This window comes from Marmota monax, unplaced genomic scaffold (assembly GCF_021218885.2).
Source record: "Marmota monax isolate L192 unplaced genomic scaffold, Marmota_monax_Labrador192_F-V1.1 WCK01_AAM20220418_F8-fsc00088, whole genome shotgun sequence".
NCBI classification, from domain to species: domain Eukaryota; kingdom Metazoa; phylum Chordata; class Mammalia; order Rodentia; family Sciuridae; genus Marmota; species Marmota monax.
In genome coordinates this window covers 166,174-191,380 of record NW_026694492.1, presented here as the reverse complement: position 1 = coordinate 191,380, position 25,207 = coordinate 166,174, and the positions used below count along the sequence as shown (strand labels likewise).

General features: G+C 44.6%; 1 protein-coding gene across 6 annotated transcripts in view; it reads right to left on the bottom strand.

The window, feature by feature from the left end:
* The window catches only part of Mapk4 (mitogen-activated protein kinase 4), a 166,118-nt gene that overhangs the window by 85,805 nt on the left and 55,106 nt on the right, over positions 1 to 25,207 (bottom strand). The window lies entirely within an intron of this gene.

Here is a 25,207-nt window from a genome sequence, read left to right as displayed (position 1 = left end):
ATGGCCACCAGACTCCAATGTAACATCAACTCTTCTTGTGGCCCTTCTTGCAGAATTTGGACTTGCCTACCTCCATAAGCATGTGAACCTTTCTTAAAAGAAATCCCACCCCCAGTCTCTCTCTCTCTCTCTCTCTCTCTCTCTCTCTCTCTCTCTCTCTCCACACACACACACACACACACACACACACACACTCACCCTTGGTTGTATTTCTCTGGAGAATTGACTAATACAGTAATAATAATTAGAAACTTATGGAACCTAAGCTGAGAGCTCCCCACTTGCAAGGGAGCTCCAAGTCCTGGGAGGAGCCCTAACAATTTCAAATCTCTTTAAGGGCCCCTGACCCTATATTATTTATCCTGGATTCAGCCTTTTTTTTATATTTAATTTTTAGTTTTTTAGGTGGACAATATCTTTGTTTTACATTTATATGGTGCTGAGGGTCAAACCCAGTGCTTTGTGCATGCCAGGCAAGCACTCTACCAATAAGCCACAACCCCAGCCTAGGATCCAGCCTTTGGGTGCTAGTATTTAGCATCTTGGGTCCACTCTGACATTCATGCCTTACACTTGGTCTTGTCCACAAAAATATGTCTGTCTTAATTCACAGGAAGTTCTCTGATGGATGGGACTGTGATTCTATTCCCCAGTCTCTGCTATGGTCTGTGCCAAAGCCCTTGTTGCACGAGCTAAGCACCTGGTACGCATTTTTTCACAGAGTGATGCTTCTCATGTCCCATGGAGGCAGGAAGCTAGGAAAGGCTTTCAAAGAATAATGCTGAGGGCCCAGGAAAGGATACAGACAGAAAGTAAGGATGAAGGGAGGAAGAAGACAATCTCACCACAATTCATGCCCAATACTTTCTCTGTCCCTTCACATCCCAAGTCACCAGGGCTTGGTCTCCTGGGGTGATGATGGCTGGCAGACTGTATTTTCCAGGGCTAGCTCTGAGTCCTCTTGACTTGCCCCCTCTCCAGCACCTTCCCCTGTGCCTGCAGTCAGCTCAGGAAAGCACAGCACTGTCTGAGTTCTCTGGCAGCCTGGGCTTCAGCCTCTCCATGCTGGTGTGTGGAATGAGCACACGCAGCCAGGATGTCAGTTTCATGTTCCAGGTACTCCAGAGACTGAATGGGCATGGAATTCAGTGCCCCAGGCTGAGGGAGAAAACAGGCTCTCTGGCCAGGCAGGCCCTGCGCTTTGACAAAACTTACAGCTGACTCAGCACTCTTCAAGCATGCCACGGGTGCTCTCAAGTGTCCCGTTCTGGATATAAGATCTTTAAAGACCTCAGGCAGCCAGAATTTCCCAGGCTGCTACCCCAGGAAAGCAGATCAGGTGGGGCCCTCTAACAAGGGCACCTGTACAGCTTAGGATTGTCTCAAAACAATATAATCACCAATGACACCGCCCCACCCCACAGAACTGCTGACTCTGAACTTCTTTATAAAAATCATGCAAACAAAAGTAGAGACATTTGGACTTGGGCAAAATGAATACGATAATCATTCTTTCACCCTCAAAAGGATTTGCCATTGATATTGTTTTAAAAAGTAAAACAACAAAAACAATTGCTGCTTTTTAAAAAGTCACAAATCCATCATAAAAACACTAGGTAATAAAATAAGAAAGGCAAAACAGAAACAATAACTATAATACCAAGGATAACCCCAACTCCAATACTTTGCAAATACCCTTCCAGTCTTTTCTGCATATGAAATAATAGTTTGTTTGCTTGCTTTTTGAAAGAAAATAGGATCCTTTAGAATATACTGTTCTGAAGGGCTGGAGATATGGTTCAGCAGTAGGGTGCTTGTCTAGCATGCTCAAGGCCATGGGTTCAATCCTCAGCAACACCCTCCTCACCATAAAAGAATATACTGTTGAAGTGATACACTGTATCAACATTCTGTGAACAGAAGACCACTTCTCCCATAATAGCTCCACAGTGTCATCATGTAATACTACAATTTACTCTGTGTTGGTCGCCTTTAAATAGTGCAATCTTCTGGAATTTTAAGTAAAACATTCGCAAATTATAAGTCACCGTACAAATCTTTAGGAATGTAATTGGGAAATCATAATCTGGCAGGTGCTTTTGTATTCTGCTTCCGATTGTACAACAGGCCACACAAAGCCATCATTCATTCTCTCACCAAATGCTGATTCGTGCAATTATGGTTTAGCTAGAGTCTCAATTTGTTTTCCCCAAAGGTCTAGGTGTTGGAAGCTGGGTCCAAGGTGTCCAGGAGGTGGAGCCTTTAAGAGGTGGCCCCTTCGAGAGGTCCTTAGGTGTAAAGGGGTTTCCTGCATCTGCTTGATGGTTCTTGCCAGAGGGCTCTTATAGAAACCTGAGCTTGGCCTCCCCAGTCTCTGGCTCCCTGTTTGGAGATGTGATGTGTCCCTCTCACATGTGACCTCACCATTACTATTCACCACAGGGTGATGCTGTCAAGGAGCAGGCCCTTGCCACAGTCTATGCCATGATGTTCGGATTTTCAGTCTCCAAAATTGTGAATTAAATCAACTTCTTGTCTTCATAAGCAGCCTGCATCAAGTGTTTCATTATAATGATGAAGAGTTGACAAATACAAAGGCCTGCTCCATCCTCATTATTGTGTTAGCACTGGAGATATAGGAGTAAACAAGTAAACAGGTTTTGTGGTGGAACTTATACCAGAGTGAGAAAAGACAAACAATCCAAAGAAGAAAGTTAAAAAAACAAGACAAAATCAAATCAGATTGCACTTATGGTCATGAAGGTCAAAAAAAAAAAAAAAAAAAAACAGGAACATAGATGTGGTAGCATATCTCAGGGAATGAATTCTTTTGGCTTAGAAGACTATCTGAAAAGATATCATGTGGCCTAAGACATGAAAGGTCAGAGGAAAACACAGGTGGATCGAGTAGGGCCTCGTATGTCACAATGAAGATTTTCAATTTTATCCCAGGGTTACTGGGAAGCCATTGAAGTATTCCAAGCAAGGATGTAATGTGATCTGATCTGTAGGTCTAAAAGTTCCCTCTGGCCAATTCCTGAAATGTGACAAATGTACTGGGGGGGGGGGATGAACATGGGGGGAAAATGAATACAGGGAAAGCCGTCAGGCAGCCACTAGGGTGATCCAGGTAGGTGACAAAAGTGTTTTGGACTTCAGTGTCAGGGTGGCAGAGCGGGGTGGAGAGATGTGAGATGTGAGATGTATTCTAAGGAGATTTGCTATGGAGTTGCTTTAAGACGGAGGCCAGGGAGAATTAAAGGCAGACTCCTCATTGTGTGCCTGGCTGGGTACCTGACTGGTACTATTGACACAGACTGGAGAGTCTGGAGACAAACCGACTTGGGATAAGTCTAAAGGAGTTTCTAGAAGATGCTACACTGCTGCCCAGTGTTTACTGCTGCCCAGTTGAGCCCCGCCTCCCCCAGCCCCAGGGAGCTTAGTGCTTCACACACGGAGCCTGGCTGGCCCAGGTTCTGGCTCTGGATTTGCGGCTTCCCACCTAGACTTGAGGGGACCTCTTCCTCTCGTGGGGTTCCCCCCACCTCTGACAAGCTCAGGTGGAATAAACGCCTCCTTCTGAACCCGATAGCTCTCTTGAAGACTGACACGTGGTCTCTTGAATTAATGAACACCTGTGACTGCAGGTGGACACAGGGGTAATTATCTTACTCCAAGGGCTCTGTTCCCCCCAAATGAAAATCTTTTGGGGACACTATCTGAGTTGATGCCATCCATCTCACTGGACCGGTCACTAATTCCACCCCAACAATCAGTACTGGGCTCAGGAACACTGGTGCTCCTCACACTGTGAACGATGCTCCTGCCTGGGCCCGGCAGTCCCCTTCCGGAATGAGGCCTTCCTGCCAGGCTGCTGGGGCTGCTGCCAGCAGCAACCGCCTCCCCTGAGTGCAGCCACCTCCACCAGGATCACCTTTCTTCCCCGGGGCAGCCCATGTCCAAAGACAAGGTGACCTGAGAGTACAAAGGCCCTCCAACTTGGGTGACTCTGAAAGACCGTTTCGGCTGGGGAAGTCCCCAGAGTGTTGAGCGGGTGAGGCTCTCTTTGGGACTGCGTCGCTCCCCAACGACCTCTGGATCCCACTTCCCTCTTCCTTTCCCCTCTCTGGAGCCTCAATTCCAGGAGTGCTCCCTAATAAACGCCCTCTCCAGGAACCTTGTTGCAGAGGCTGCTCCCCATGGTGTCACCCACAAGGGCCTCAATGGGGAATGCTGAGCCAGCCCCAGGGGAGTCAGCTGGACCCGGCACCCCTCCCAGAGGCTATGGTCTAGCCAGGGAAACCTGCAGGAGGCACCTAGCTCTAGCTTCCGTGTGACTCCAGCCCCTGCACAGCCTCCTTTCCAGGCTCTTTGCTGGGTCCCTGGTGCCCCAGGTCACACCCAGGCCTCCTGGCCTCTCCCTCCCCTGTCTGGCCTACTTTCCCTCTGGCCTCTCAATTGTTGGCCTAGATCCTGCCTTACCTTGAAGTCCACTGAGATCGCAGCGAACTCAAGAAGGCTCTAGCTGGATCGCAGATGAACGCTGTCTTCCCAGACAGTAAATGCCCAAGGGCAGGCAGTCCCATTCCATGCCTTTCACAGTGCAGGGCCCAGAGAGCAAATGCCAGCAGACGTTGTCAAATGACAGCATTTGTTGATTCTCATTGCAAATGGAGAAGGACTGAGAAAATGCCAGGGAAATCATAAGAAAAGCTTTCATAATACTCTCCAACTCTCTGGTGACAATGGAGACTTCCTTTCTGGGAAACATGCTGTTCCTAGTAACACCTGCCCTCTTGGTTATTAAGAACAAGATTCTCCAGCTTGTCACCCATCTTTCCCACCATTTGGGGTCTTGTCTCAGCTCTGAAGAGTTAAATCTCAAATCCCTAGTGGCCCCCGTGAAGGAGCTACATGAAGCATCAGCCAAAATTGATGGCTGCGTGGAAGACTGGGGCTCTCTGTGACTTGTCATTTCACTGAGTCATCCTGCTTTCCCCAAACCTATGACAGGCTTTGCCATTAGGGTAATGTCCCATTTTCCTCCCTTGCATCGAAGGCTTGCAGCTCACACAGGTGTTTGCTGACTTCCTGCAACACTGTGTCTTTAGTGGATGTCTTAGCACGAGGTATACTTGTGATTCCTGTCCCCTGGTTGATTCCTGCTTTCCTCATGGGCAGGGGGCCTGAAAGTCGGCCACCTTCTGCCTCTTGCCTGCAGGTCTGGAATGCAACAGGGGAGGAAGAGCATGAGCTTTGGAGTCAGAAGGTTTGACTTTCAGCTTATAATGAGGTACAAGCTACTTATCCTTCCCAAGCCTCAGTTTCCTCATCTGGAAGACGGAGATAATAATCGGGATGTGATGAAAAGAGTGCATGGATGTGAAGCACTGTGCACGGTGCTCAGTAACACAGCAAATGCTGATAAGGGGAAATGCTACTTTTCCTCTTTAACAGCTTTCAAGGGTCCTGTTTGCTAGAAAGTCACACAATGAAGAGACTTCTTGGCCCAAATGAAGTAAAAATAAAACAAAATAATTACTAGACTGATAGCTACTTAAATGCGTGGACTATCCCTCCAAAGCTGGAAAGTCGAAAGATGGTTAGATGGAGGACTAGTTTATGTTTTTTTCCTTTCTGTAAAGCTATTTTAATGAATAATATTCTCTATGCTATAATTTTTATATTAAATGTGTGTGTACGTGTGAGTGTGTGTGTATGGTACTGGAGATGGAACCCAGGTCATTTTACCACTGAACTACATCTCCAGCAGTTTTAATTTTTTGTTTGGAGATGGGGGTCTTGCTAAGTTGTCAGGGCCAGCCTTGAACATGCTGAAGCTGGCCTCCAACTTGTGATACTTCTGCCTTAGCCTCCAAAGTTGCTGGGATTACAGGTATATGCCACTACACCAGATCATGTGATATTTTAAAAAATGAGCAAAAGTTGTATGGCCTTCTTCATATTTACCTATAGCACCACTTCCCTCCCTGGGTGAATACAACCAGGACTGGGTGTTGATGAGGCCTAGTGGTCTCTTGCACACTGATGATACCCCACATGGTGGCCAAGAGGAGGTACATGTTAAACAAGCTGATCTGGCATCAGAATTTCTAATGAAGGAACCTGGGAATCTGCACTTTATTAAACAAGTTCCTCAAGTAATGATATGCTCCCAAAAGTTTGAGAGATTCTCCTGGGAAGAACACTGGGTTGGAAGATCCAAGTTCTAGTCTGAGCCATCTTAGCAAGTCATGCATCTCTCTTGGGTCCCGTTTTGCTTTTCTACCCTAACACTTCCAACCCAACGGTCATGAAGGCCCCTTCTGAAGGGGAGAAGGGGCCATTCACATTCCCCACTGGGAATCCATGCCAAAGGAGAAATGTTGGCGGGAACGCCTAGATTCCTGAGGATAGCCAAATAATCTTTGGAACAAATAAATACTCAGCAAGTGATCGAGCCTCAGCAAAAGCGAAGTGCATGTCTGTTGCTGCCAACCCAAACAGAGAAGCTGCATGGCCTGCAAGTCCAGGGGAGGGCCAGAGTGCCGCTCCTGCCACAGCTGGCAGCTCTGCGACACAACCCAGCATCCTGGGGTTGTGCCTCACCTCTCCGAGAGGAAGGACTGCATGGGGGAGAGAGAAACATCACTGATGTGGCTTAGCTTTGGTGAAAGGACGAAATGGTTAAAAGGAGGTCCGGTATCCTGAGTGGGTTTCCATGAAGTGGGAATCGGCTCGCTGCACTGGGAAAGAACGGGGTACTGAAGAAGAGGAAGAGAGGGACAGTCATTGATGATCTCAGAGATTTGCTTGCTTCAAGGGGTGAGTCAGGGATTCAAGGCTTTTAGACTACATTCTGATGTGCTGGGTAAACATCGTAATGACTCACAGAAAAACAAATCAGAGCTGATCACTTCATTTTTTCTGATGAAGGGTATCATAATTGCAAACTAGTTGGTCGATAATATCAGGACCTCGTACACCTTAAGCTGGGAATCTCTGGCTGGGTCATGTTAATTCAGGTTTATAGAAATTTGAGTCTTTGTAAGAAATCTTTCAAATCGTTCTTTTTGCAGGGAGGTGGCCTAATTCAAAGGATATGTTTACCACTTCTCAGTTTATATTCACCTTCTTACATAACACATAATGGCTTTAGCCAGCTTGGGTCACAGAGAGATATGCTATAGAAGGGTAGTTCCTAAGGCCAGGTGTCTGGGTTTCAGAGGGGTTGAGTGCCCACCACCCTGACTTCCAGATAGTATTCTGCAGGGTACAATCTTTGTGTTTTCTCTCTGGGTTTGGGATGGTCCCATTTATCCTGATATGTCCCTTCAAACACCTGTCCTGCTCCATTATGATGATCATACTCTTACTAAAGAGTGCTAATCTCCCTGACAAATTTTAGACATGATTCTAAAACACAGACATCCTCAAAACTAAGGGACATTTGTCCAGGCACAGTGGTACATGCCTGTAATCCCAGTGGCTCCGGAGGCTGAGGCAGGAGGATCATGAATTCAAAGCCAGCCTCAGCAAAAGCAAGGCACTAAGCAACTCAGTGAGACCCTGTCTCTACATAAAATACAAAATAGGGCTGGGGATGTGACTCAGTGGTCAAGTGCCCCTGAGTTCAATCCCCCCGGGGGGGGGGGGAAGGTAAGGGAAATTTAACAAGAAAAAATTAAAATGCATTACTTACCTCCAGGTTTATCTGAAATATAGGAATGCTCACTGGAAAAGGCCTGAAGGTCTTGGGGAATCCCCAATTTGTAACCTGTTCTACAAAACAATGTTTGAAAGCCACCCTTGCTACAGAAAAGCATGAAGAGCTCTGGGCTCCCAAGGATCATCACCAGAGCTCCCTGGTCTGCAAAAGAGACCAGCGTGACCCTCTCGTGAGGTATGACCGAGTCCAACAGCCTTAAGTTTGTCAAGGGTTTAATCAACTGGAATAAGCAGGGTCTAAAGTCAGAGTCAGGTTAAATCCTAGAAAGTCATGTTTGACAAAAAGCAATACATAGGTTTTTCCTGTGTATCCTTCTCTTTATTTAAAGTGCTTTAAACTCTACTCTCTATTTTCCTATCATGCAGCACTAAAATGGAATTACTTTCCTCCCTGATTTAAAAGATCAAAATTGTTTTCTCTTTTTTTACAAAAAAAGTTATTTAAATAATGCCTTCGAAATGATGGAACCGTCCATCTTACTTAGGATCAAATGACTTCATCCACAATGGACTCACTCTAGCATGCCTTGTTTTGAGAAAAATGTGCAAAATCCAGGAGCAAAGGGGAAAATCCTCTAATAATTATTCACTTCATAAAAAGGGTCTTCTTTTGCACAATATTTTGCCAAGACAAAAAATAAAAACACGTTATAGCCCAGAGCTAAAACCTCAGTGCTAAAGTTGATGGTAGGGGCAATGATAATAATAATCATTGTTATTTATTAAATATGTCCTTCACACCAAACTCTGTGTTAAGTTCTCTCAAAAATAATATCTCATTTAGGCCTCCAGGTAATCCTGAGAGGTATGTAACAGTGACTGTATTTTATGGGTAAGGAAACAATATTTCATGGCTGAGGCTCAAACAAACAATAGCTCTGACCGATGTGCCACAGACAGTTAAGTGGCAGAGCTGGGATTTAAATCCAGGAAACCTGACGCCACACCATGCAGCCTCTACCAAGTGTCACAGTGTCCAGGCATTTTTAAACTCTCTGTCTAGCAGTAAATCTCCCAGCCTCTTTTTTTTTCCCCCAAAAGAAAATTCATGCAAAGCTAAGACACCCAACCAACCAAAATGGAGTTGCTATTGCTAATAGGGAAGAAGAGTTCACAGCCAGCCCTTAGTGCCTGAAGAGACTCTGAGGAATCTTAAGCTTCCTTGGAATCTTGTTTGCAAACTGGGAATCTAATGCAAAGCCCTCATTTTACTGAAGAGAACCGAGGCCAAGAAATAATGCAACCAAACTAGTCACTGTATTAGTTTGTGGCTGGTTGTGGATCTGAACCCAGTCCAGTTTTTTTCTGAGAGTTAGGAAACTTGGCTTAATGTTTCAGGTAGTATCTGGCCTGCAGTTGTTCTTAAGACCATCCAAAGCTCCTTCCTCTGCGTCTGTTGGTTAAACTAAGGCAACTGTGTATCCTTTCCTCCAAATTGTCATCTCCCTCCCAAATTTATATTAAAATCGACTTGTGGCAGAGATTGCTAGTCATCACTCAAATTCTGTTCCTCCCTTTCTTCCATAAAAACAACTTTAGCTGTGCACATGGGAATCGTGTGGAAGACTCCAGCTCTCAGCTGGTTGTGGCCATGAGATGTGACACAGGTGATCACACAACTTCAGGGTCAGGTCTTTAAGCAGAGGGGTATGCCATGCCTTTTAGCCTTTCCCTTCTTTCTGATTAAATTACAGGCTTGGTGGGAATCATCTCAAGCCGTGCAGATAAGGCCCGCATCGTAAGAAATGAGGAGCAACCAGATAGAAGCAGCCTGGGTCCCTGAGACTGTGGAGTTGTATACCATGGTGGATGGGCTTCTTATCCTGAAATGTTATATGAGAAGGAAATAAATGTCTATGTGATTAAACAACTAATACTGGGGGTACTGCCCCCCTCCCAACTTAGATGCAAGAGGGGCATGTGCACTGGATTCCACCCATGGGAGTCCTGGAGACTGCACATGCTCTGTCTCTCTGTGTCTCTTACACACAAACACATGCAATTATTAGAGAATGCACAGGCACCAGTCACTTAGCACCCAATGCTGAGCACCGACACAGCAGGAATGGGAATCTGAACATCCACTTGTGTGACTAGCATCATTCTGGCCCCAGGGAAATATGTCTCCACATCTCTTACTCAAAAAAAGAAAAAAGAAAAGAAAAATGGCTACTGTGTTAAGTGTTATGAAAGATCATGCCATCACTAGCATCTGGGACAGGTATTACTTCAGTTTGCAGAAGTTGGTGGGTACCAGCTCTTAGGTGTTTACTATTGACTCCTTCATCTCAGATACCATCAGTGCAACAGGCTCCTCCAAAATGAAGAATGTTGTCTCACAGGCGGGTGGAATACTCATTTTCTTGTTTTTATCCATCCTCCAATTCTTGGTGCTGTGGAAACCACTGAAGAAGTGTGGTATTCACAAAAGTTGCAGATGGAAATGGAGGGGCAGTCTGCACCGATAACTAATTCACTTAACTTTTAACTTTACACACCTCTGGGCAGGTCTGGGGTAAAACATAAGACATGGGGAACTAAACCTTTCCAATGAAAATTGGATGGACTTCCAAATTCCAATAGCTTTATTTTTATAAAAATGCTTAATAGAATTCATTTTAAATGTTTCAGAAATTCAATAGTTTCAGCTTTAAATAATTTTAAAATTTGACATTTATTGAATTAACCATCTATCCAAACACTGTCCATCAGTAGAATACTCCACATACAGAATAATAGCAACTAAATTCCTTTATCTCTAATGTTTTGTTGACTTTCAAGCTATGAGACTATTACTTTACACATGCTGTCATTATGGAGGTTTATTGGCAATATAGTAGAAAATATTAAACAGTGATTTTATATCTTTCAATTCTTTACACATGTGGTATTCCATCATTTCTATTCTTGCCCTGGGCCCTACAAATGCTAGGAGAGGAGCTGGTTAAGGGCCTTTGAACGATTAAACTCACATCCTAAACAATGTAATGCCCTTGTTTACATCTTGACAAGTCGGAGCTCCCAACAGTGTGAAAGTAAAATGCTAAATGGAAATTAGAGAAAAAAAAAAACAAAACAAAACACCTCTCTGGCATTTTATTCTATCCCTCTGCATGGCCTACAGGATTCATAGTGCCTATAGAGCCACACGTCATTTGGGTTGTTTTGACAATATTTTCAGGTAAGTGTGTGCATTAGTTATCTTTTGCTGTGTAATAAATTACCATAAACTTAGCAGCTTAAGACAACACACATTTATAATATCACAGTTGCATGGTTCAGGAGTCTAGACACAGTTTAGCTGGGTCCACTGCTCAGGGTCACAAGGCTTCAGTGAAGGTGTCAGCTAGCCTGTGCTGTCACCTGGGCCCTTGACTGGGTTAGATTCAAGCTTATTCAGGTTCTTGTGGGTCATGAATCCAGCAACAATTTCCTGCCAGGTCCAGGATCACAACATGCCACAGAATATACAAAAGATGTTGCCAATCTTACCTGTCTCCTTATCTTACAGCCTGGTGGCAAGAAGACTGTCCAAGAATGCAATTCTGTTCTAGTGTCATCTCTTCCTCTCTGAGCCCTTTGGTCATAGGCTCCTCCTCTGGACAGCCACATGAACACACAGGCTCTTGAACAGAGTGCTGTGCCCTCACAAGTCCTGCTCCATTACCCACCTGAGGACATTCTCTCCCATTGTACCAAGAGCTCATTGAGGACAGGGAAAATTTACTCTATGCACCTGTGTAACACCTAGAATCATCCCCGACACAAAGCCATCTCTCAATGCTTGTTTGGCTTGATGGATGGATGAATAGGAGGGTCATAATAAATGGGGTGGGTAAAGAGGAAGAGCCCAGGGTGCCAGGAGTGAAACCCTGCTCAAGCCATGCCATTTCTTTGAACTCGTTTTCAATATTCTCATTAGTAAAAAATGGAATCAAACAATAATATGCCCAAGAACCAAACACACATGTGTGTTTTCTATAATTCCATTTATATTAACTGCAAATCCAGACAAAACTAATATATGGTCAGATTGGGAAGGTGAAGAGACTTCCTAGGAGGGGACATGAAGTCATCTAGAAGTAGAATAGGTTAGCTGGTCACATTGCATACATACATGTAAAAAAATCATCAATCTGTACATTTAAGATTCATGAGCTTTTCTTCATGTAACTGATACTTCAACTTAGGATAAAGGGAGACTGTCTGGGAGACAGCCCTTTCTAAGGAGTCAGCATTCTGTCAGCGAAGATGGTGTCAACGTGTGATCAGCTGGAAGGAAAGGGCCTTGGTGTACTCCTCAGTTATTCAACCCAGTGTTCCTCGGTCTTGCTGATGCATGCAGGTGCCTCCAGAGGAATGCCACAATCCCTCTCATTTCCTCGGGCCACTTTATTTTTTTCTGTAGGCCTTGAAGATCAGATGCTGCATCATTAGATGATTCTCTGAAGCCTCCCTTGAGGCCAGGGAACAAGGCCTTAGCTGTCAGAAGGAGCGGCAGCTCTCCCTGGGTGATTTCTGCAAGGTGACTCTCTGGTCCAGGACTGGATAGGGAGCTCAGGGGTAGCTTTTAGCAAAGGCACACTCTGCTCACTCATTTGCTGGAGGTGTGTGAAGATGACCGAGGTCTGTCCCAATGGGGACTTCTCTGTTGCAGATTTTCTGCTGCCATGAACAAGTAACTGTGGAGTTCTCCTTGGTAACTCCTCATTCATTTGAAAAAAAAAAATAGGAAGTTTTACACTACTGGGCTCATGATGAAAAGATGAAGCTGAAGAAGAGCACAAAATAAGAAGCCTCAGACAAAAAGGAATGAACACCTTCTCTAAGCACGTACATTTTTGGAGAAATTGTGTTTCCTAATCAGTACACTGGAGGTTGATAAAAACACTTTGCTCACAACAATCTCCTACTGCAAGTGATATGACCATTCTCCCTTCCCTGATATCACACTCTACCTTACCCTCCCCAAGTTCTTCCATAATCACTCCATGTCTCCTGGCTGGGTACACCTTCTGTGGTCATTGAATATGTGGTGACTTAACTACACTGATAATTATATAATTCAAGAATATAATGAGCAGAACCCACCAGAAACTACCTTTGGCACTAGACACAGTAGGCCTCAAGTCACTCCCCACCAAGTAGGGAGAGAGGAGGGGAGAAGATGAGCTTGGTTAGCTACACCCTTTGCTAAGCCTGGGAGACCGGGTAAATAGAGTACCACGTGGCCCCTGTACCCTATCTGTTCAGACTTACTGCTTTACAAATGAAGAGGAGAAGGAGAGAAGAAGAAAGAAGAAAGAAGAAGAAGAAGAAGAAGAAGAAGAAGAAGAAGAAGAAGAAGAAGAAGAAGAAGAAGAAGAAGGTGTATCTGTTAGGAAGCTCTTGTCTCTCAGCTTTGAACCAGCCCTTCTATTACCCGGTCAGTGATGCTGGACTACAAATCAGCCAATCAGCCAATCACGCGGCTCCCTGACAGCTTGCTCTGTTAGTTTCTGACAACAGGAGGCAGTAGAGGGAGGGCTGTTTCTGTAGCACTGCCCCAGCAACGCTCTTCACGCAGGCATTGGACTTGCTTCTAGTGTCCCTTTTCCCGTACTCCCAGCACCAGCCTCCCTGCACCCTCCAAAGAGCCAACATCTGGGCAGGGCCCACTTCCCTAAGGACCACTCTCTGCTCTAAGAGAGCTTCCTCCTCAGGCCTACAACACCTGCACCAGTCAAGTGGCTGTCCTTCCTCTGGAGTCTGAGCCACAGTCCCAAAAGCCACGTTCTCCAAATTTTCTTCCTTTGTGGCCTTAGCCTCAGGAGTGGTAGCTGCTGTTCCTGCAGCTATGTCTCTGTGTCACTCCCAGGTCCTCCTTTGCCTTTGCAGGATCCTACACCTGCTTAACCAGTCCCCTCTCATAAATTCCCTCTGTTACAATAAAACATCTTGTGTTGGCTGCAGTAACACCTATCAAGCACTTAGACTAGCACTTGGTCTCCATGATGGTATCATTGTAGTCATCGCCATAAGAAGCAATTGTATCCAAGTAGGAAAAGGGCAAATTCTCATTCTTAGTCATTTGTGCTTAAATCTTGGTTCTGCTTCTTGCTCACTGTATGTGAGTTTACCTAGATGAGCTTTACCCATATGAGCCTCAGTTTCCCCAACCCTGTAATAAAATATCACACAGGATAGAGGACTGATCGTGTTAAAGAACACAAAGTCCTCAGTGCAGTATCTGCCAAGCAAGTGTTCAATAAAAGGTTTCTGCTGCTGTTGTTGATTTTATCAAATCTCATAAACCAAAAATCTCCTTCTAGATCACTGGTACATGCAAACAGTGAGGTAGAACAAGGATCCCTTCAAGCTGCCATTGTGGAAGGAAGTAGATCTATACATGTAAGGCATCTGAAGCTCTGATGGACCACAACTCTGGCTGTGATGATACACAATCAGAACTTCCAACTAGGCTGAGGCAAGCAACAGCTCTAAATGCTAATTCTGCACCACACCATGACTTGCCATCTCATGGCCAAACAATGTTATAAATTCTGATTGACATCTATTTCCAGGAAGAGTTTTCAATAATAAACGTTACATGAAAACTTGAAGTCAGAAACAAAGATCTGAACCCACAAAGGTAAAGGAGGAGTGGAGGGAAAGGAAACATACTCTACCATGATCCTCAGTGGCAATGCTTATTATGTCCAAGTATCAAATAAATCTTGTTTCCCAACAGACAAGGTAAAAGGGGAAATACAATCACCTATGCAACTCTCATTCTGATTTGGGAAAGTATTACTTATTGAAAGAAATTTTCCATGACACTACATAAAATTTTAATTAGACAGGACTTTAAATAAAGAATATTGAACAGCGTGATATATAGTCTCTTCAATGGTAGCTCTTGAGAAGTTACAAGAACTCATTAATGAGGCTTATTACATGGTAGAGTTAGGCTGTTGTGACTCAAGACTGGTAAATTACCTCAAGGCCATTGCAGGTGACAGTCACAGCTTATTAACTGCTCCTCCAGACCAGGAAGGGGAGTAACACGATTTCTCAAGACAGTTCCAGAATAGAAATTATTTTTTATGTTCAAAGAAAGACAAGAACATGGCTGAGAGTGGAAAGATAAAACAGACTTTGAAGATGATGGGCAAAAATACATAGGTACACGACTGAGGGGTTCTGAGGACCTGCCACTCTCTGACATGGCATCTTATTGTGGGTATCGGAACATCCAATCCAAGTCATCCTTCCGGCATTTCCATCCACCTCCTCCCCTGCTCAGATTGGTGCTTTTCTGGAAGCACAATTCTTCATTCCTGCCCTGTGGCCGACCACTGTGGATCATGACAAAGCAGCACATACTTCCATGAACAGTGACCAAAGCAGCAAAAGGATGAAGGAATAAAAGAAAAAATAAACAGAAGGCCAAGATTCAAGGCAAGAGACACCAAGGTTAAGAATTTAGGAGTGAGAGTCAGAACATCTGCATCTCAGTCACCAAATGAACTGTTAGACCCTGGGTGAGTTGATTCACCTCTCTAATATTCTGTTTTCTTTTTCTGTAAAATGGGTCCAATACCAACACCCATGGCCTATGACGTGGGAAGGAATTATGGAAACGAGGCTGACAGAGTCCTCTATGTGACACATGGTAAGTGGTCAGGAAATACCAGCCATGACCATGAGGACTTACCACTGACAGTGATGCTCTGTCTGCAAGGATGGCACTGCATCACAGTGGAGAGGTGGTGACAGAGTAAGAAACAGAGCCACAGTCTCCATGGCCGGACACTGCCGGGTTGACTTCTCATGCATGTGACATGTGCAAGGCTCATAGGCAGGGAGTTGGTCCAGAGGGTCACTTGGGATCTCAGGCTGGCGAGGCTTCACTTCCATATGAGCCTCTAGGATCACAGCAGAGGTGACAAATCAGGCACCAGCTCTTGGAGATTCTATCCAAAAGGGTTAATTCCATTCATAAGCTTTGGTCCAGCAACAGCAAACCACTGTCCGCAGACCAGCCGTCTCTTTCTACAAATGTCGTTTTACTGGAACCTGGCCACACCTCCCCTGTGCCTCTCATCTGTGGCTGCTTCTGCACAACAGTCAAGTCAAGTAGTTGCCACAGAGACTATATGGCCCGGAAGCTGAAAACATTTACCATCTAGTTCTTCAAGAAAAAGTTTGCCAACCCTTGCCTTGGTCTGAGTAAGTCACAGTCATGCCTAACTTTGAATTAGACAGGAAAACACAGGCTTACTGTGTTCCAGAAAGCAGAGCACTCGCTAGACAGACTTGGGGGACAGCACTGGAGACGACCACAGCTCCTCACACCATGCTATCAAAAGGGCAGTATTTTTTTAATGCTACTTTTCTAGGCCTGGGCACAGATTCAAACTGAATGTAACACTACAAGGCTAATCTCACTCAAGCACTACTCTGATCAGGTGACCTTGCTCAATGACCTTCAATGGATTCCTAGTGTATTAAAGATAAAAATCTCAGCTCCTCTGCTTGACACTTTAGACACTCAAAAATCTGGCCCCTTTCACCTATCCTGTAATACTTCCACTCTATTCCTTGCCAAGACTCCTTTCTTCTATCTGTCACATCTCTCTCAGAAACTAAGAAAACGTCCCCAGTTACAGAGCCAGAGGCAGGCCAGAATCTCTCTTTGTCTGCCTGGCTCCAGAGCACATTCCTCTTCCCTTGGCAATGCTCTTGTTTTACCATGATACTTGTGACTTCCCCACTTTTTCTTGAACCCCATTAGAAACATAAGCCCCAATTTTCTTTCTGGCTCAGAATTTCCTGTGGGTCAGAAGCTCAGTCAGAGTATTTGGACTGGGCCATGCTCTGCCCTGACCTCTCTTGTCCTTGGAGCACAGGGCCCACATCCACCTCTAATGCTTCCCTCCGGTTGCCGTTTAACTAAAGGACAAGAACCGGGAGGAACTGGGACAAGGAAAAGGCCGGGACAGAGGCTGTCGTGTTTCCTGGGGCAGCTGAGTCAGCTGGAAATAGGAACAGAGGGCCAAGGCCTGGGGCGGGGGGGTAGCCCCTGCTAGGAGGAAGCTTGGGCACTGGTCCTCCTCGTCTCCACCTCCTGCTGCTTGTGCCCTGGGAGAAGCGGCAGTTCTGCAGTTGCCCGAGAGCCATCCCAAATGACAACTCAAGCCTGAGCTGAATACCTAAGGAGATCAGCAGCCAAACGGCCCAGTTGGAAGTGACCCTCAGACAGCCCTTGGGTAAAGAACCACTGGTCATAGGAGCAGGGATATAGGGGGCTTCCCTGCACAGTGGGAAGAGATGCTCCAACCGCAGCCTGATTTTGTTCCGGCCCCCAGAACAGAGGCCCACATCCAGGAGAAGGGCTATAATCTGTGTCTCATCTAGGCCCCATCCTCTGGATCCATACCTTTGTCCCTAGCATTTCTCCTGGGAGCCTTCTCATGGCTCTTTCCTCCAGGGACCAAGGTTGGGTGGGTCCAGGGGTAAGAGGATGTTCCCCAGTGCTCATCTAAGGGTTCAAAATAGGGCCTTTAGGGGCAGACAGATCTGAGTATCAACTTCAGCCCCTTCTCTAACTAGCTATGTGACTTTTCACAAGTCAATTAACCTCTCTGAGCCTTAAATTCCTCATTACATAAAGTACCTACTTTGTAGAGTTGCTGGCATCCGAGTAAGGTGCTGCAGTGTACATGGTGCCTGGCCACAGCAGTAACATCAGGCTGTAGATCCCATCTTCCTACACCCTCTCCTCTTCCTTAATGTCTAGTAATCAAACATCTGCCTCTTGCTTTACTGTTTGCAGACCTTCAGATCCCTTACCTGTTAACCAATGAGGTATCACTACAGCAGGCAGAAGCCATAGGGGGTGGGGTGAGCCCAGGCGCCCCTCAAGATCAGCCATTCCTGATCAGCCAAGGGCAAACTTGAGCACAGCGATCCAGGGACAGTCTCTATGGCCCAAAGCAAAATATTCCACAGGCCTTTCCCGGGTACTGAAATACATCTGCTCCCAACTTAGCAAAACATAACAGTGGCTAAGGCCTTCTGGGGCAAGACAAAAAGTAGAAGTTAAAAATAGAACTTAGCAAAGGGGCTGCTTTAGTTCCAAGCATCCTCAGGTCTGTTCTCCCACATGCTCCATTTGTCTTCATTGAATCTGTAAAACTACCTGGAACTTAACAAGAGTCACACCTGGGAGTTGTTTTTCTAATAAAGAGCTTGTACCTCATGGGTTAGTGGGTATTTTCCAATTACTAACTGCTATAATCATGTAAAATGATGCCCCCTTCATCCTGTATGATGTGGAAACGGGATGTTAGATAAACTGCTTTAACAAATAACAAGACCGTGACTGATTACTTCCAGCATCAAAACTTTAACATTCGCCACGTTATTGGAAGTTCTAAAGCATTCCACATGCTTTCCCGCCTGGTTAAACAGAGCATGCTAAGAATCCTTCATTCAATCTCTCCATAAAGCATCCCTTGATACACATCAACTATTACCCTGGGCATTAGAACAATGTCATTGTTGGAGAACTACTGAGGTATGGGGCTCTTTGACTTTTTCTAACTAAACCATCACAGAATTGAGTTCTTTTGTCTGATTTTTATGCTTTTATCAGTCTTCACTACCAGCAATCCACTTCTTGCTGCTTTTGAGTTTCCCCCTGCCTCAAATTCCTTCTAGTTTGTTGTTTCTGATCTTCTGTGAGGCAGGACAAATCAAGCTTATTAGAACTCCATGCAAACCAAGAGCAAATCATCTGAGCAAGGGCCCAACAGACTCAAGAGGTGAACGTTAGTAGGTCAACTGTGACATCTGGCTTGATTATCAGAAAGCTGTCATCGATTCCACACTAGTGTAATGAGCCTGCTATTATGTCAGAACTTTGATAATAACTTAAAGAAAAACAGAGAAGAGAAGGTAATTTGTGGCATTTGTGGATACAAGCATGGCTGCTAAAGGAACCCCAACATGTGTGTGTATCAGAGTGGAGGCAGGAGGAGGAGGGCGGAACACAGGCAGGAAAATGTATGCAGCTACCTAGCATGAAGAGCCCTGACAGGGTTTTCTGGTAACACTCTGCAGCTCTGGTTTAGCTGAGATCCCAGAGGCAGGGCACGGTTCAAGCACAACTTTAGTGAAATTCAGCCAGTTGTTAATATTTATTAGCACTCTGTGTACGCATCGCAATCACTGTTTTCTCAGCTTAGGAAAGCGCCCTTCATGACCCTCTGACACCTGGGCCAGCACTCGTCATCTCAAAAGGCACAATAATAATATGGGCCAGTCCTGTAGGGAACTCAGGCTCCAGGGGTCTGACATGAAGCAGAGGACCTCAAGACCCTCCAGCGCTGGCCTACAGCGCTGTACCAAACACTGGGGCTTTTCGGATTCTCATACCTTGGTTATGATGGGGGTGTGGCCTGGACAATCTTTACAATCCATCACTGATCTCATCATTCATTACAGGAATGCAAATTCATTCTGATACCTTATGCTAATTCACAAGCCCTCTGGGATAGATTTCAAGCATACCTGAAAGCTGAGTGACTGTTTTGAAGTGTTGAATCCTGGTTAGAATATTTCAAATGCTAAACACCTCAGGGCATGGATTAGGGTTAAGCTGTGGACACGATCTTGCTGTACTTTTTATGTGGAAAAATTTTGAAGCAAACTATTGCAGTCACTTATCTGAGATAGGTTCAAGGCACAGGGATGGCCATTCACGCAGACAGATAGCTACGGAGGCTGTTTGGAGAGGTCCAGGCAAGGGAAACCCTGCTTAGAGTCAGCAAAGTTCAAATAGGTGTGAGCGTTTGAAAACTCTGTTCAGTGAGTTCCATAGGTTATGGAATAGACCCAGTTGGGAAGGACAGCAGAGGTGGAGGGAGTCATGGCCAAATAAGTTAAACAGGGTTTATCTGAACCTAGAAGGTACTTGCTGACTCTCTGGGTACACAGCATTTCTCAAGTTACTTTCTCTTTGGATTTTTTTTTCTTTTAGAGCACCCTAAAGAACTATATTCTGAGAAAGATAATTTAAGAAATAAATAGTTAAAAAGTAGGAGATACAGGGGCTGGAGCTGGGGCTCAGTAGTAGCGCACTTGCCTGGCATGGGTGAGGCACTGGGTTTGATTCTTAGCACCATATATAAATAAGTAAATAAAAGTCTAATATATATATATATATATATATATATATATATATATATATATATATATAGTAGGAAATACACCTGGGTAATATTAACCAGGAAATATTGAGGTACAAAATGGTAAAAAAAAAAAAAAAAGAAATTTACTTCCTGTGCTAAGGCTTAACATACCAAAATAACAGCAGCTTGGGAAGCTGAGGCAGGAGTTAAAGTTAGGCTCAGTAAAAGCAAAACTTTTACAGATAGATGGTTATTAAAGAAAAGGAAATGAGGAGATAGCACTTCTCCATCAACTTGTTGCTAATACCTCCAGGGGAGAGAAGGATGATACTTTCCAATACAAGCAATCACCTCCTGGGTGGCTCTTTACCTGCCTTTTGGTCACACAGGCAAGATAAGAGGAGGGGGCATGAGAAGAAAGGAAACCTAAAATCTATAAAAGGGCACGACACCCCCACTCCCACAGGCACCAGCTCTGGTTTCCTCCTTTCTAGAGGGTTCTCTCTCTCTCTCTCTCTCTCTCTTGCTCTCGTTCTCGCTCTCTCTCCTGTCTCTTAAATAAAATTTACTTTCTACTCTTGCCTCAGCATTTCTCAGGTGTTCAATCTTCAATACTTGGGGAACAAGGCCCAATCCTGATTTTCAAGACTGGTATCATAATCAGAACCATCCCTGAAGCTCAGGGTGGTCAATTTCCCCTGAGATCCCTGGCTAGGAAGGGGGAGAGGAACTGAATAAGATGGTTTCTGTTGAACAAAAGGAAAGGCATAAATAGAAGTTGGAAAGGCAACCAGAAACACCTATGTAAATGCCACTTGTACACTGTGGGAGACAGAGGTGCAAGTCACAGACTATTCTCACATCATTCGGTGTGGCTAGGGGAAATAATTATAATATACACTTCCATCAGATTTTCCACTGGGCAGAATCCAAGATAGACTCATCTTAAACTAAATTCTGCTCTAATGGAAACCAACTCACAGGGAGATGGGAGTTTTTCAAGAATACAGATTATTACTTAATTAAATATCTTAATCGGCTTTGCACTCCTTAAGAGAGGTGTTCCATTTAGAGGCTGTAATATAATAAAAAGATTAAATTCCAAGGCTATTTTCACAAATATGTTCTCTTTAAACGACTTAGGATAATGCTCCACAGGAAGGCTGAAAATACAAAGTAAAATGTTTGGGGGAAGTTCCTCATGGTGAGTCTCTGCAGAGAAGCCCTTCAGAAATACATTCAGAGACTGGGACTTTGTCGATTAAGCATATATGGCTACTTTTAGCTACATAAATCTCAGCTTAGAAGTGAAGACTGATGGGTTTTTAGAAAAGCTGTTTCTTTGCAGATCAGTGAAGTGAGAATTAGTGAGATTCTGCTATAATTTCTAATTAGGATTAATTAGCTAATGTTCTCAAAGGGCAGATGGAGAGTGAACTATATAGTGTGAGGTTGGACTATGTACCATAGTAGGAATCCTGACTATTAATTCTGTTCAGAACACATTCGTCCAAATAATAAATGTGGATACTCTCTGTTCCAGGAGGTGAAGCTTTTGTGCTGGACTTAGGGACTCACTTAAGAATGGAATATGAACAGGGACAGAGAGCCATTTTACAGTGGAAAAACTTGGCAAATGCTGTCCCCTGACAAAAATCCTACCAAGTGATAAAGATTTACATCCCAGATGGAGGATGTCACCTCTGCCTGATATGACAAGAAGGACACTTCAACTCTGTGGCGTTCCTTTCCAAAATTCTCTCATGCCGATCTAATCATGAGAAAAATATCAGACAAACCTAGATTTAGGAATATCAGACCCAGTAATCCCCAAGAATGTTCAAGTCCTGGAAAAACAAGATAAGACTGAGAAACTGTCACAGACCAGAGGAGCCTGGGGACACATGATCATCAAGTGAGATGCTGAACACTAGACTGAGCCCGGAACAGAGAGCAGACATTAATGGAAAGGTGATGGCTTCCAAATAAAGTGTGTTTAGTTTAAGAGAAAAAAGTCGGTCTAAGGTATGAATTATAAAGATAAAGGTGTGTGGAAATTTATTTTTTTTTAAATCACAAACTAAGAACATGATAACATAAGTTTATTCATGATTCTTTCAAAAGATACATAATTACTGACTCTTATGTCTTGCCTTAGAAGTTCAGGAAAGGATTTTTCTTGGCTAGGCCGTTGCTCACTGTAGACAGGAAACTCAAGAATGAATTACTTAATGTGTGAAAAAGCAAAGACCAAGATAAACTGCCAGGAGCCCACAGTGTGGTCAGCCAAGGAAACCAGGACGGCAAATTTGGGCGTGTCCTGCTGTAAGCGATGAGATCAAGCTGTAAATTCCTAGAGGGCTGAAGCTTTTCTTCCTCGTTCTTCACCGTGCGTGGTGTGCAGGAGATGTTTAATATTACAGTCCACTGTCTCCACTTTGCAGATCGAGTTTCAAGGTCTAATATTTCTTAGAAAGTTTCAGCTGGGGCGGGGTTAAAGTGGTGATGGATGGAGGGGGCCTTGAAGCACAAAGGGACAAACGTGAGGGGTGAGTTTTCAACGCAGAGGGACTGAAAAAGCTAAGGCTCTCAACCCCACTATGTGCTTGGCTTCTTCAGCTCAGCTTCTGGGAGAAGCTGTAGTGAGGGATTTACCGGGCAATGCCTCCTCATGCCATACTACTTTACCCCTTCTCAGAACTCTAAGTACTTAACATCTCATTTAACCTTACCCATAACCTTGAGGTAGAGAAACAGCATTAATCTCAGTCTTTGGAAGAAGACTTGCAGCCCAATAAAGTTAAGTATCTATTTAGAGCTGAACTATAATGGAGCCCCAGAGAGAAAAACAGCTACAGTTTCTGTCGTGAGCCATCCATGGCTGTGCATGTGAGCTATGCGCATTTGAGCATATGAGGGGACTGGCCTGATGTTACTGCCCAATTGGGCTGTGTGACATATGTGTGCCTTTTCTCTTGCTCTGCCTGTGATCCCACATAGCAACTGAGATGGGTGTGGCTTTCCAAGATGTCGGTCAATCTGCTGACCACAAGATATCACCAAGCAAGACTCCACCCTTTGAAACCCAATCCCTTGCCTTATTTGGGTGGAACTTTCTCAAATGTCTTTCCCCTAAATAAAAACAGAGGTTCAGGGTGTGCTTACTCTCTTGCTCCTTCCAGTGCTGGAGCTGACCCTTGGGGTCCCTGTCTTAGAAACTTAAGTTTGTGTGCTGTGTGGTTTCTTCATAATTACTGATATATATATTTCATATTACTCCTTTGAACCAAGCTCATATCGCCTGTTTGGCTGGCTGGTGATAAGTTTCTTCTGCAAGCATATATATCTGTCCCTAATACCATGCGATGTTCTACGGGTGCCTCTTGGTCCAGTATGATCTCGTGTCTTCTTTCTGTCCCACTTTAAGCAACTTAAAGGTAGTAGGCAAGACGGCAGATCATTGAGAAAGCTGATCGCTGAAAAGGTCTAAATAAGACTTAGAAAGCACCACCTGGAACTTTCCAGTTAATTACACACTCTTGGGCAGCTTTCTTTGAGACACAAAACCACAAACCTAAGCTTTGCTCCAGCAAGATTGCTGGGGCCTTTGGTCATGACATGAACAGGTGGATAAGGATCTAGAGATGGGTGAGATCACCTGGGACTGGCTGCTTCGAGCAGACATCGGCTTACAGGGTTTCCAGCTGGTAGGACCTCTGCCTCTGCCATGAGCGGTCACCAGCCTACAGCATCCACTTCCAGGGACTCTTCCAGATTTATAATATGCAAAGTGCTTGGTAAAGGTCCAGAAGACCTCTTCTTTTGCATCAAAGTACACTTTTCCCAGGGGTGAAGGAGAACACACTGGAAGGGGACAAGAGGAACTGCGGAACAGAAACATTCTCTACTTTGATTGAGGGTAATGGATATATGGGTGGGCACAGTTGACAAAATCCACTAAACCGAACATTTAAGATCTATGCATATCCTACCTAAACTTTGAAAAAAAAAATGCAACAATGACATCTGAAGTTGAACATGTTGTGATTTACTCTAAACAGTAAAGGAGTGAAGCAGGGCTGTCGTTCCCGTGATCTGAACTTTCCATTTCTATCCATGGGGACTGAGACAGTGGGAAGCTTTGCTGGTATTTCTAGCAGCTTCACCGACATTTAGGGAATCTGTGGTCAATGATAACTGCTGAGCCTCTCTTCCTCCTAGGCACAAGCTGAAAAAAAAAAAAGCAGTGCTTCCCCATGTGACTTCATGCCACTGGTGTTGATTTTAGTGGATGCACAGAAAGCAGCGTGCACCCCACGGCTGCCTGATGCAGTTTAAGGAATTCTTTGAACTTTGGTGTGTGGAGAGAGACCGCTGTGAGGCCATGGAGCTCCTGAGAGCCAGTCCCCTGAGGGACCTTCATAAACAGGTTCTTCCACAAGAGTCCCGTGAGGCATTCATAAAGTGTCCCAGTATGACGTTCCTTAGGGGAGTGACCTCGGTTTGAGCTGTTGTGAGAGGACTAAGAGAGACACATAAAATCCCAGGTCAACTGGAGCGAAGGCATCGAGCAGAAGACACAAACCCAGGGCCAGGCAGAATGCAGCCTAGGGGTAAGAGCACAGGTCACCAGACTCACCAGGACTCCAATCCAGTGCCAGACAAGTCATTTAACCTCGCTGGGCCTCAAGGGGACCCGTCTATAAAGTGGGGATGATGGCAGCACCTAGCCCAGGAAGAGTTGTCGGCACTCAGTCCTATTTAATTGGAAGCTGCTTTTATGATGTACAGCGCTATCTGTTCTGGAATAGAATTGTATTCATCAACAACGAAGAGAAGACATGACAATTTATCTGAAAATACCTGAAGTATCACCATGTGAAAGACTCTGGGGTAAAAATTAGAAGAGGACGAGCTCCATTCGTTCCTTCGAGGGCTGCATATACCCCTTTAGATAAACAAAGAAGGTACTTGAGAAAGGAGCCCTGCTTGGTAGCAGTTCATTCCTATAAAGAGAGACTGGGCTGTTACCATTAGCCATAAATTCCAGAAATGGTAAGAGTGTGATGAAGCAGCTAAATCCCAGGCCCCATTAATAGAGGCAGAATGTTCAAGTCACGGGAATAACAACAGTCCCACTGCACTCGCAGTTCAGAGTAAATCTCCATATCTTCCATTTCAGATATTATCATTGATTTTTTAAAAATAAAATTTAAATAGAAATCTCTCAGATCTGATGTGTTCAATTTAACAGGTTTTGTTGACTGTGTCTGCACATGTGATGGTCGCTGTGATTAAGAAAT